Source organism: Medicago sativa, chromosome 6 (genome assembly GCF_051527215.1).
Source record: "Medicago sativa cultivar Bolivia chromosome 6, Bolivia_mono, whole genome shotgun sequence".
NCBI lineage: Eukaryota > Viridiplantae > Streptophyta > Magnoliopsida > Fabales > Fabaceae > Medicago > Medicago sativa.
This window is the reverse complement of record NC_140754.1, coordinates 51771548-51783062: the sequence shown is the minus strand read 5'-3', so window position 1 is coordinate 51783062 and position 11515 is coordinate 51771548. Positions and strand designations below refer to the sequence as shown.

Here is an 11515-nt window from a genome sequence, read left to right as displayed (position 1 = left end):
TTGCTAGGTTAAGAACTGGAGGGAGAAGAATGTGTTTGGATTTTTGTTTTATTTGATTTGGAGGAGTATTGGCTCCTTGCCTACGTACCCTTTTAAGGGATCAAAACCAATCATAGTTCATTTCCAAAAAAGGGTTTTTGTTTTCATCGGTTGAATTTTAATTTTGAAAATGGATTTTTGAAGAAAGGGGAGGAGAGGCCTCGAAGGCATAAGACTTTAGAAAATGTGAGGTATGATTAGTTATTTTGCGAAAAAGGTCTAAGTATGATTAAAATTCATTGAAGTTTTCGTTTAAGAAAATAAAGAGAAAAGGGGGGAGTTTTGACTCCTATTTTTTGAGAAAAGATTTTCAAGTGAGATTGTTCATATTTTTTTGAAAGTGAATTTTTGCCTAAGTTTCCAATTCCTAAGCATACATCTAAAACATACATCCCCTAAGCATCCATCTAAAGCATACACGTGATGTGTGTGCATGTGTCGGTGAGTGTCGGTGCATATAGTTATTGTCCATTGTCCTTTTACATCATTGGCCTAGATACACACTACTATCCTTGCAAGGACTTAATCTTGCACCAAAAAATGAACCGTAAATAAATAAGGTGCGAGAAATTAAGGTATAGAAAAGGGTTGGGTATGAGATGCTTATGTGACACATGAAACATGGAAAAAGGGTTAGTAGCACATGATATAATAACAAGAGATAAAGCAAGTAAGATCACTACAACAAAAGTAAGAAAATCATCATAAAGCCAAGCAAGAACAAAGTGAAAGATATACCTAAAGATCATACCACAAAATGCCAAGTTCACATGACTTATAATCCTCATAATCCAATACATTTTCAAAGGCATACATTCAGGTTTTTCAAGGAGGATTGAAGAAATGTGTCATAATAAGCATTTTTAGGAAGACATTGGACACATCTTGCATTTATTATTCACAAACAAATCTTGTAAAACAAGTAATTAATCACAACATATTCACATACAGTAAGACACACCAAAACAGTAGTAATCTCATCACAAATTCACACGTTACAAGTCACAAACATATATCAAGAATTGGACTCAAGATTATGCAAATTTTCACAAAATTTTAACATGAAACTTCACAAATAAGCAAGGAAAGTATCACATCATTTTTTATAAATTTTTCTAGTACAAAATTACCACAAAAAGGTCACAAAATTAACAAGAAACACTCATGAATTTTTGTAGAATTTTTAAAGATTTTTAAGCATGGCAGGGGGTGTAAACAGCAGGAAACAGGGTGCAAATAGCAAAAAAACAGAGACAACAACGAAATCCAGTACAAGATCAAGCCCAGGCCCAAATATAATGGATCCAGATCACAAGGAACTCTCTCAGCCATTGGATTGATCCGGATCCTCTTTGACCTAGATCTGATGGTTTAGGATGGAGAAGAGATGAACCAGAGGTGAACCGGACCGGTTCAGGCGTCTATATAAGCATATAGACGCCGGTCCAATTCATTTCCTCTTCTTCCTTCTCTCTCTACACTAAACCTAGTGAGAGAATCTCTCACTTCTCTCTAAAATTGACCGTCGGAGATGGATCGGAGAAGATGACCGGAGAAAGTTCCGGTACGGCGGTTCACCGGTGGCGCCACCGTACCAGAATCTTTCTGAACTCTTTTTCAAAATATTTTTACATGATTCTTCTCGTTTCTTTCTCCTCTTTGCGGTTTTGAAGTTACTTTTGTGAAATTGTGACTAAAACGAAGTAGATCGGGGTTTGAAACTTACGGTTTTCAAGAAATTTTTTAGGTTTTGAATCTTTCCAAAAACGTTTTCCAGAAATCACTGATCTACTTCGATCTAGCTTCGCTGATGCTTTAAGAAGGAAACTGAGAAGGTTTACGTGTTTACCTGTGATCTGTTTCGGAGATTCAAAGGAGAAGACGAAAGAAAACCTCTTGAATCTTCTCTGATCTTCTGGTGAACACCTTGTTGTTGTTGCAAACCGAAAATAAATCGGTGAACGCGTTCCTCTTCTTCTCCGATTCAATTCGAATTCAATCCCTCTTCTTCTCTGTCGTACCAAATCCTTCGTGATCGCGTTGGATTCGTCACAGTTTGTGATGGATTTACGCTGGAATTGCGAAGGTACCGATTCAATGATGAAGATTCTTCATAGAATCTCTGAGAATTTTTATAAATCCGAACCGATTTAATGAAATAGTTATTGAATTGAGTTTGTTTGTGATGGAATTGATGTGAATTTGTGATGACTTGGCGTGGAATTGAGTTCTGGAAAGTTAGGGTTTATGGTTTGGGGATGAGGTTCTTCATGAACTTCATCATGTTCTTGATGAATTCTGGAGATTTGTTGAATTTTGATCCTTGAGATCAAAGAGAGAAAGTTGGGAAGTGTTTGTTGTGATGTGGCGTGTAATGGATCCTCCCTCTGGCACTGTGCATTAACTGTTCCCCTTTTATAGGCTGACACTTGGCTCTGCGAGCCAATCAGTACTGGACACCTGGCTTCGGCCTTGAGCTTGGACTTAAGAAGGACTTTCCTGCAAAAATATGAACTACAAGGACTGATGAGTCAATAATTAGTCTAATTTAATGCATTATTTAGTTTAGTTTTATAAAGATTTGATTTTATTTTATTGCATATTTATTTCCTTTTTGAATATTTTACTTTAAATTGCTTTTTAATATATTTTAGGAACGAATATATGGTGGAAGGTGTCTTGGAGCAAAAGAAAGAGGTCTGGAGCAAATATAGTGCGAAAATATGAAGATACGGAACAAAAATATGTTCCCACCAAGTCAGAACCTTGGCACGGCCAGTGCCAACATGTGCAACGGCCGTGCCACCCTCCAGGCCAACTTTTGCTGCTTTTCTTCAAGCCCAAGTTACTCCGTTGCAGCTTTACTGTTTTGCCCTTATAGTAGCTTAGTTTCTAAGTCAATTGTAAAGCTATAAATAGAGTAGCATTCCATCATAAACAATTCACCCTTGCATAGAATATTTTAGTTACTATTTCAATAAAGTCTTTTATTCCTTTACTTTCTCTTTCGCAATTTATTTTATCGTCTTCTCTCTTCTTCCCCCATGTCTACGATGAACATAAGTGAGTAGACTTCTTTGTCTTGGGATTGTTTGGAAAGTCTAATGACATAATCCAAACAAACCAAGTTTTAACCCTAATTCTATGTAATCGTAATTTCTAATTTAGATTCACCGTTTTAACATGAATTAACAATTATCAAACTGTGGAAGCGAAAGCGGAGGGTTTGATAATTGTTAATCCATTATCCCAAACATCAATTCATAAAGCGAGAGCAGAGCTTTGATGTTGGAACAAGTGAATCTAGACAATAATTGCAAGACAGCGAAATAGTCCTTGCAATTATTGAGACACAAGTAGTTTCAATCCTTATAAGCATCTTCTAGTAATCAAGTCAGCGAAATAGGCTTGGTTACTAGAAGTAAACTCTCACCGGACTTTCATCGGAAAGGTGAGGGGCTAAGGGAAACCGGTCTTAGGAAATTACGGTGTAAACCATGGATCTAGAAGTTAAAGTCTTGTCTAGTGAAAGAATTGTTATTATGACAAACCAATGATCCCAAGGCTCTTTATTATTATTGTTAATTACCTTCAACAATCAAACCTCCTTTCATCAAACTTTCTTCTCCTCTAATCATTCTTTAAAGGTTAATTAAGTTGAACAACTCCCTAGCGGAACGATACTCTTTCTTACTACTATTACTTCGATAGGCCGTGCACTTGCGGTTTGGCTCTATCAAGTTTTTGGCGCCGTTGCCGGGGAGTTAACTAATTTGATCAACTTTTTCTTAGTGATTAGAATTCTTTCTTATTCTTCTCCTTTCTTTTTATTTTCTTCACCACTAACTTCTTGGAAAGCACAAAATAATACCGACATGGCTGAAAAACGTGCTCTTAAGGAATATGTGAATCCTTCAACGGAAGAGCCATATGCTATTATTGTGTATCCAACGGTTGAGGGTGAAAACTTTGAAATTAAGCCTGCCCAACTTAAGATGGTGCAGCAATATTCTTTTTTGGTATCCCCCGATGAGGATCCCAATCTCCATATCTAAACTTTTTGGCGGCTCACTGTAACATATAAGGCCACCCAAGAAACCTTAAGGTTGCATCTCTTCCCCTTTTCTTTGAAAAACAAAGCTCTTAATTGGTTCCATTCCCTGAGATGTGGTTCCATCACCTCATGGGACCAATTATAGCGAGAATTTCTCATCCGTTTCCTTCCCCCATCAAAAAACGGCCAACTAAGGGCAAGACTTTTCCAATTTACTCAAAAAGAGGGGGAATCACTTCATGATTCATGGGAGCGTTTCAAGGAAATGCTCAAACCGGGTGTTCGAGAACAAATACCGGAGCCACTCTCAACTGAATCCGAAACATCTGCTTCTCCTAAATCTGCAACTATGGAAGGTGAAGGAGTTGTACCACCGAGACCTAAGCTAGGAGACTACGGGTTAGCTACTCATCGCGGTCAACTGACCCATACTTTTCAACCAGCTAACCCCGTAGCTTTCGACATCAAGACAACTGTCCTCAACGGTTTGAGGGACAAGCAATTCGATGGGACTGAAGCTATGAGTCCTCATGAACACTTGAGCCGCTTTGCTGAAACTTGTGAATTTTGTGTGCAACCAACCACCGTGACTGAAGCACAAAAGAAACTAAGGCTATTCCCTTTCACCTTGACGGGAAGAGCAAAAGATTGGTTGCTAACAATACCAAACGGGACTGTCCAAACATGCGAAGAGTTAGAGCTGAAGTTCTTGGAGAAATATTTCCCTATGTCTAAGTATTGGGAGAAGAAGATGGAAATCTCTAACTTCAAGCAAGGAGAAGGTGAATCATTATATGATGCTTGGGAGCGATTCAATTTGCTTCTTAAGAGATGCCCTAATCATGAGTTCACCGAGAAACAATACCTCCAAATCTTCATTGAGGGGGTAACACCAAACACTAGAATGTTCTTAGATGCTTCCGCGGGAGGTAGTCTCAAGAGCAAAACTGATCATGAAGTCCAAGCTTTGATAGAAAACATGGCTGGAAATGAGTATCGTGCTGAAGCGAAAAAGAAAGAAAGAGGAGTGTTTGGGGTGAGTGAACAAACTGCTTTCCTTGCTAACCAAGCAACTATGAACAAACAAATCGAGGCTCTAACTAAGGAGTTTCAAGGCTTCACTTTAGCTCATAAGCAACAACAAGTGGCTGCAATCAAGTGTGATCTATGTGGTGAAGAACATCCCAATGGTGAGTGTGTACCAGAAGGTTCTAGTGAAGAAGCAAACTACATGGGAGGATATCAAAGGCAAAATCAGTACTACACTCCAGGAATCAACAAGCATCCCAATCTAAGCTACTCGAATAACAACGCTTTGAATTCTCAGATGCTTACTCCTCCTTAACAACAACAAAGAAAGCCATCAGCTCTTGAGGAAACTATGATGAACTTCATGAAGATGACTCAAGTCAACTTTGAAGAGATGAAGAAGAGTCAAGAAGCTGAAAGAAAGAACAATGAAGCTTCTAGGAAGATGCTTGAAACTCAACTGGGGCAATTAGCTAAGCAATTGGCTGAACAAAACAAAGGCGGATTCTCAGGTAACACGAAAGACAACCATAAGAATGAGTCTTGTAATGCTATTGAATTGAGGAGCAAAAAGGTTTTAACACCTTTAGTTCCAAAAGCTCCAAAGAAGGTTGATGATGTAGTTGAGGTGGAGGAAGATGGTGTAGTTGAAAAAAATAATGAGGGTGAAGTTGAAAAAGAAAATGATCATGGAGTAGTTGAAAACGAAAGGAAGGAAAAAATAGAGGGAGAAAAAAGTGAGAAGTTAATTGATGAGGATTCAATCTTGAGGAAGTCGAAGAGTCAAATATTGAAGGATGGAGACAAACCACAAGTTATTCCATCATATGTGAAGCTTCCATACCCTCACCTTTCAAAGAAGAAAGAAAAGGATGAAGGTCAATTCAAGAAGTTCATGCAACTTTTCTCACAACTTCAGGTGAATATTCCTTTCGATGAAGCCCTCGATCAAATGCCGTTGTATGCTAAGTTCATGAAAGACTTGTTGACTAAAAGAAGGAAGCCTAAGGATGATGAGAATATAGCACTTTCAGAGAATTATAGTGCTATTCTTCAAAAGAAGCTGCCACCTAAGCTGAAGGATCCTGGAGCTTTTACTATCCCTTGTTCAATTGGACCGGTATACATTGGTAGAGCTTTATGTGACTTGGGAGCAAGTATCAACTTGATGCCTCTTTCAATGATGAAGAAGCTTAAGTGTAGGGAACCAAAACCAACAAGAATGACCATTACTTTTGCTGATCGGTCAATCTCTTATCCTTTCTGTGTGCTTGAAGATGTGCTAGTCAAGGTTAATGACTTGGTGTTTCCAGCAGATTTTGTGATCTTAGACATGGCTGAAGATGAAGAAATGCCACTCATTCTAGGAAGACCTTTCCTTGCAACTGGTCGTGCTTTAATTGACATTGAGAAAGGAGAGCTAATGTTGAGATTCCATAAGGAGCAAGTCGTCTTTAATATATTTGAGGCCATGAAGCACAAAGATGAAAATCCCAAGTGTTATCGGATTGACATTGTTGAAGAAATAGTTGAAGATGACTCTTCTGAACATCAACCAACACAACCTCTTGAACGTGCAATTGTGAATTCTATAGCAAGTTGTGGAGATGATGAAGATCTTGAAGTAAGTGATTATGTGAAGCAACTAGAAGCAAGCAAGCAAGAGTTGGGACCGGTAAAAATAGAAGAATTAATGGGTAAGTACTCTATGGATGCTCCTATTTTGAGTGGAGAAGGAGAGAAAAATCCAGAATTAAAAGAACTCCCTTCTCACTTGAAGTATGTTTTTCTCACTAAGGATGCCTCTAAACCAGTAATCATCAGCAATACCTTGACACCTTTGGAGAAGAAAAATTAATGAGGGTGTTAAGAGACAATCAAGGAGCTTTGGGGTGGAACATTTCTGATTTGAAGGGTATTAGTCCAGCTTACTGCATGCACAAAATACACATGGAGGCTGAATACAAACCGGTTGTTCAACCTCAAAGGAGACTTAACCCAACAATGAAGGAAGTGGTGAAGAAAGAGGTGCTGAAGTTACTAGATGCAGGTATGATTTACCCTATCTCAGATAGCTCATGGGTAAGTCCAGTTCACGTGGTACCCAAGAAAGGAGGAATGACGGTGGTGGAAAATCAAAAAAATGAATTGATACCCACCCGCACCATCACTGGTTGGAGAATGTGTATAGACTACCGGAGGTTGAACACCGCAACAAGAAAGGACCACTTTCCATTACCATTCATGGATCAAATGATTGAGAGATTGGCTGGCCAAGCCTTTTATTGCTTCTTGGATGGGTATTAGGGGTATAATCAAATTGCAGTGGCTCCGGAAGATCAAGAAAAGACTGCCTTCACTTGTCCATTTGGAGTGTTTGCTTATCGAAGGATGCCCTTTGGGCTGTGTAATACGCCAGCGACCTTTCAAAGGTGTATGCTCTCCATCTTCTCTGATATGATAGAGAAGAACATTGAGGTATTTATGGACGACTTTTCTGTTTTTGGTAATTCTTTTGATCAATGCTTGTTCCATTTAAATGATGTACTTAAAAGATGCACCGAAACTAACCTTGTTTTGAATTGGGAAAAATGTCATTTTATGGTAACTGAAGGTATAGTTTCGGGGCATAAAATAAGTGCTAAAGGCATTGAGGTGGACCAAGCTAAGATAGAGGTTATAGAGAAACTTCCCCCACCTGTTAATGTTAAGGGAGTAAGGAGTTTCTTGGGGCATGCCGGTTTCTATCGGCGTTTCAGAAAAGACTTTTCAAACATTTCCAAACCCCTCTGTAACCTCTTGGTCAAAGAAAACGAGTTTAATTTTGATTCTGAATGTCTAAATGCTTTTTCTTTGATTAAAAACAAGTTGGTGACGGCACCAATAATCATTGCACCCGATTGGGATTTACCTTTTGAACTTATGTGTGATGCAAGTGATTATGCTGTTGGTGCAGTCCTAGGCCAACGCAAGAACAAATTTTTCCATGCAATTTACTATGCAAGCAAGGTTTTAAATGAAAATCAAGTTAACTATTCCACAACTGAAAAGGAATTGCTTGCGGTAATCTTTGCATTGGAAAAAGTTCGTTCTAATCTAATAGGCTCCAAAGTCATTGTTTTTACAGATCATGCAACTCTCAAATATCTCTGAATTTTTTTTACAGATCATTGCAAGAATTTGATCTTGAAATTCGTGACAGGAAGGGAGTCGAGAATGTGGTAGCTGATCACCTCTCAAGGCTAGAGAATGATGAGGTGACAAAGAAGGAGAAGGCCATCAAGGCCGAGTTCCTCGATGAACAATTGTTTGCTATTGGAGAAAGGCCTTGGTTTGCTGACATGGCGAATTTTAAGGCCGGCAACATAGTTCCTGATGATCTGACCTACCCTCAGAGAAAAAAGTTCTTCAAAGATGCAAACCACTACTTGTGGGATGACCCTTATCTGTTTAAGGTAGGTACTGACGGTTTGATTAGAAGTTGTGTTGCAGGTGGGGAAGCACATAGTATCATGTGGCACTGCCACAGCTCAGCTTATGGAGGCCACCATAGTGGAGAAAGGACAGCTGCAAAAGTCTTGCAAAGTGGATTCTGGTGGCCCACCCTTTTCAAAGATTGCTACGACTTTGTCACAAGATGTGACAGATGCCAAAGGACAGGTAACATATCAAAGAGGAATGAAATGCCCCTAAAAGGAATCATTGAAGTTGAACCATTTGACTGTTGGGGTATTGATTTTATGGGACCATTCCTTTCCTCTTACTCTTATCTCCATATTCTAGTCTGTGTTGATTATGTCACAAAGTGGGTTGAAGCGATACCATGTGTTGCTAATGATGCCAAAACTGTTGTCAACTTCCTTCAAAAGAATATTTTCACTAGGTTTGGAACCCCTTGAGTATTGATCAGTGATGGGGGAAGCATTTTTGCAATAATTTTCTTGAAAATGTGCTCAAAAAATATAACATTAAGCACAAAGTTGCAACTCCCTATCACCCACAAACTAGTGGTCAAGTAGAGGTTTCAAACCGACAGTTGAAACAGATTTTGGAGAAGACAGTTGCGTCAAACATGAAAGATTGGTCTAGGAAATTAGATGACGCACTGTGGGCATATAGGACAGCCTTTAAGACCCATCTTGGGTTTTCACCCTATCAGTTAGTCTATGGGAAGGCATGTCATCTTCCAGTCAAGCTAGAACATAAAGCTTATTGGGCCATTAAGGCCTTAAATTTTGATCAAGTAGCCGCTGGTAAGAAAAGAATTTTGAAACTTAATGAACTTGAGGAGATAAGGCTTAGAGCGTATGAAAATGCGCTCATCTATAAAGCCAGGACAAAAACATATCATGACAAAAACTTAGTACCTAGGGATATTAACTGTGGACAACTAGTTTTGTTGTATAATTCCAGGTTGAAGCTGTTTCCTGGGAAGCTCAAGTCAAAATGGTCTGGACCATTCTTGGTCAGAAGTGTGTCACCATATGGAGCTGTTGAATTAGTGACACCTGAAGGAGATCGAAGTTTCAAAGTGAATGGACAAAGAGTTAAACCATACCTAGGTGGCGACCTACCAAGAGAAAGGGTGGCACTCATTCTGAAGGACCTCTAAGGATCCTTAGCAATCAAGCTAGTGACGATAAAGAAGCGCTGAGTGGGAGGCAACCCACTAGATTTACTTTGTTTTCGATTCATTTTGTATTTTCTTTATTTTCTTTTAATGTCGAAGTCCATTGAACTTATTTCCCTATTGTAATTGCTCCTGCACTTGTTTAAATAATGAATTTGTTTTGTTTCATGTGACCTATTCCAGTTTAGTAACAGTTGTTTGATGAAACGGTATTCCAAAAGTTCTAAAGGAGGGGTGACTTGATTCAAAGGCGAAGTGTACGGCATTGCTAAGTAGTCACATACTCCCAGAAATCTCAGCCATAAGGTTCATTGCCAAATTTTGTTTTTCAATTTACTTATATTTAGATTAGTTTTCCATGCAACTACATTTCTAGAACTTGCATTGTTTCTCTATTATTGATTGGTCTTTGTTAATTACACACTGAGGCAAAAGTGCTTGGTCCTGTGAGCCTTTTTGAAGCCTACCCTGTTTTAATTTGTTGAATTTATCCTTTCTTAACCGATTGTGAGCCGGTAGGATTAGAACTTTTTGTTCGGTGTCAAACTACATTACAAGCCTAGAGACTTTTAGGACTTGTCCCTTAATGTATTTTCTGAGTTAAGGCATTGTAGAATGTTGCTAAAGATTAAGTTTGGGGTTGCTATTGGAATTTGCAACCAACTAAGTTTGGGGTGGGGGTACTAGAGAATAAGAGAGAAAGATGAAATTGTCATGCAAAATATACACAAAAATGGTGTATCAAAAAAAAAATTGAATGATGAAAAAGGGACAAAACATTGAAAATCCGAGTAACTTCAAACTCGATTGTCCCTAAATGTTAAAAGTATTCTCTAGTACCTTTGCATTGATTGTATTTCCACAAGGTGAATGATTAAAGGATTGAATTTTGTGTTTTAACTTCCCTAGAAATGCCTAACTCAAATTATGTGTAGCCTACTTATCCAAATATATCCCACCTTTCACCTAAGCCCCGTTATAACCCTAAAGACCTCAAAAGTGTGTAATGATATTGACTTTGATTGATGTTTAGAAACTTTTCAAGCGTATGGTAATATGTAGACCTGCATGTCGACTGGTAGAACCCTATTTCAAATTGATGCGAGGAGTTGTGAATTGGTGGATGCGAACAAGTCAGCTAGAAGGAGAATGAACTTTTGGGTACTATCGTTTTGTCAGGTAACTGTTATTTTACTGTCGTTTGTCACTGTTGCAAGCAAATTCCTTGAGGACAAGGAATGGTTTAAGTTTGGGGTTGTGATGACATGCTGTCATTACGTAATTTTTAGGACTTATTGTGACATTTTGATAGAGTTCTCATGCAATTTATACTGTTCTGGAGTGCAAAAAGCTTCAATATTGAAGTCTGTTCGAAGGAAATCGCGCCACGCCAATTTCAAGTCGTGCTGCGATTTTTGAAGCAAAATTACATCCTCCCTGTTTGAGGGAAATCGCGGCACGCCTATATACATGGAGCGGTGCGATTTTGACGGGTCAGGCCTATGACTTCTATAAATACTGCACTCAATCTGAAGAACAAGGGTTACTATTTTGGAGAGCAAAGTGCGATTTTGAGACATCGGAGACGGCTAGAAGGGCGATTTCTTCAACATTTTACCAATTCATGTATGTTTTAATTATTTCATTGATTATGCTATTTGTAAACTCAATTATGAGTAGCTAAATCTCTTATAGATTAGATCCGAGATGAATCTTTGTAACCCTAATTGACACATGTTGCTGTGAAACTCTATTTTGTTTAT

General features: G+C 38.5%; 1 non-coding gene across 1 annotated transcript; it reads right to left on the bottom strand.

Moving 5' to 3' along the window:
• Positions 1-4836: 4836 nt before the first annotated feature.
• Positions 4837-4942, bottom strand: LOC146915549 (small nucleolar RNA R71). Its single transcript, XR_015017251.1, has one exon. It is a non-coding gene; the product is annotated as a small nucleolar RNA R71 (small nucleolar RNA).
• Between the last annotated feature and the right edge of the window lie 6573 nt (positions 4943-11515).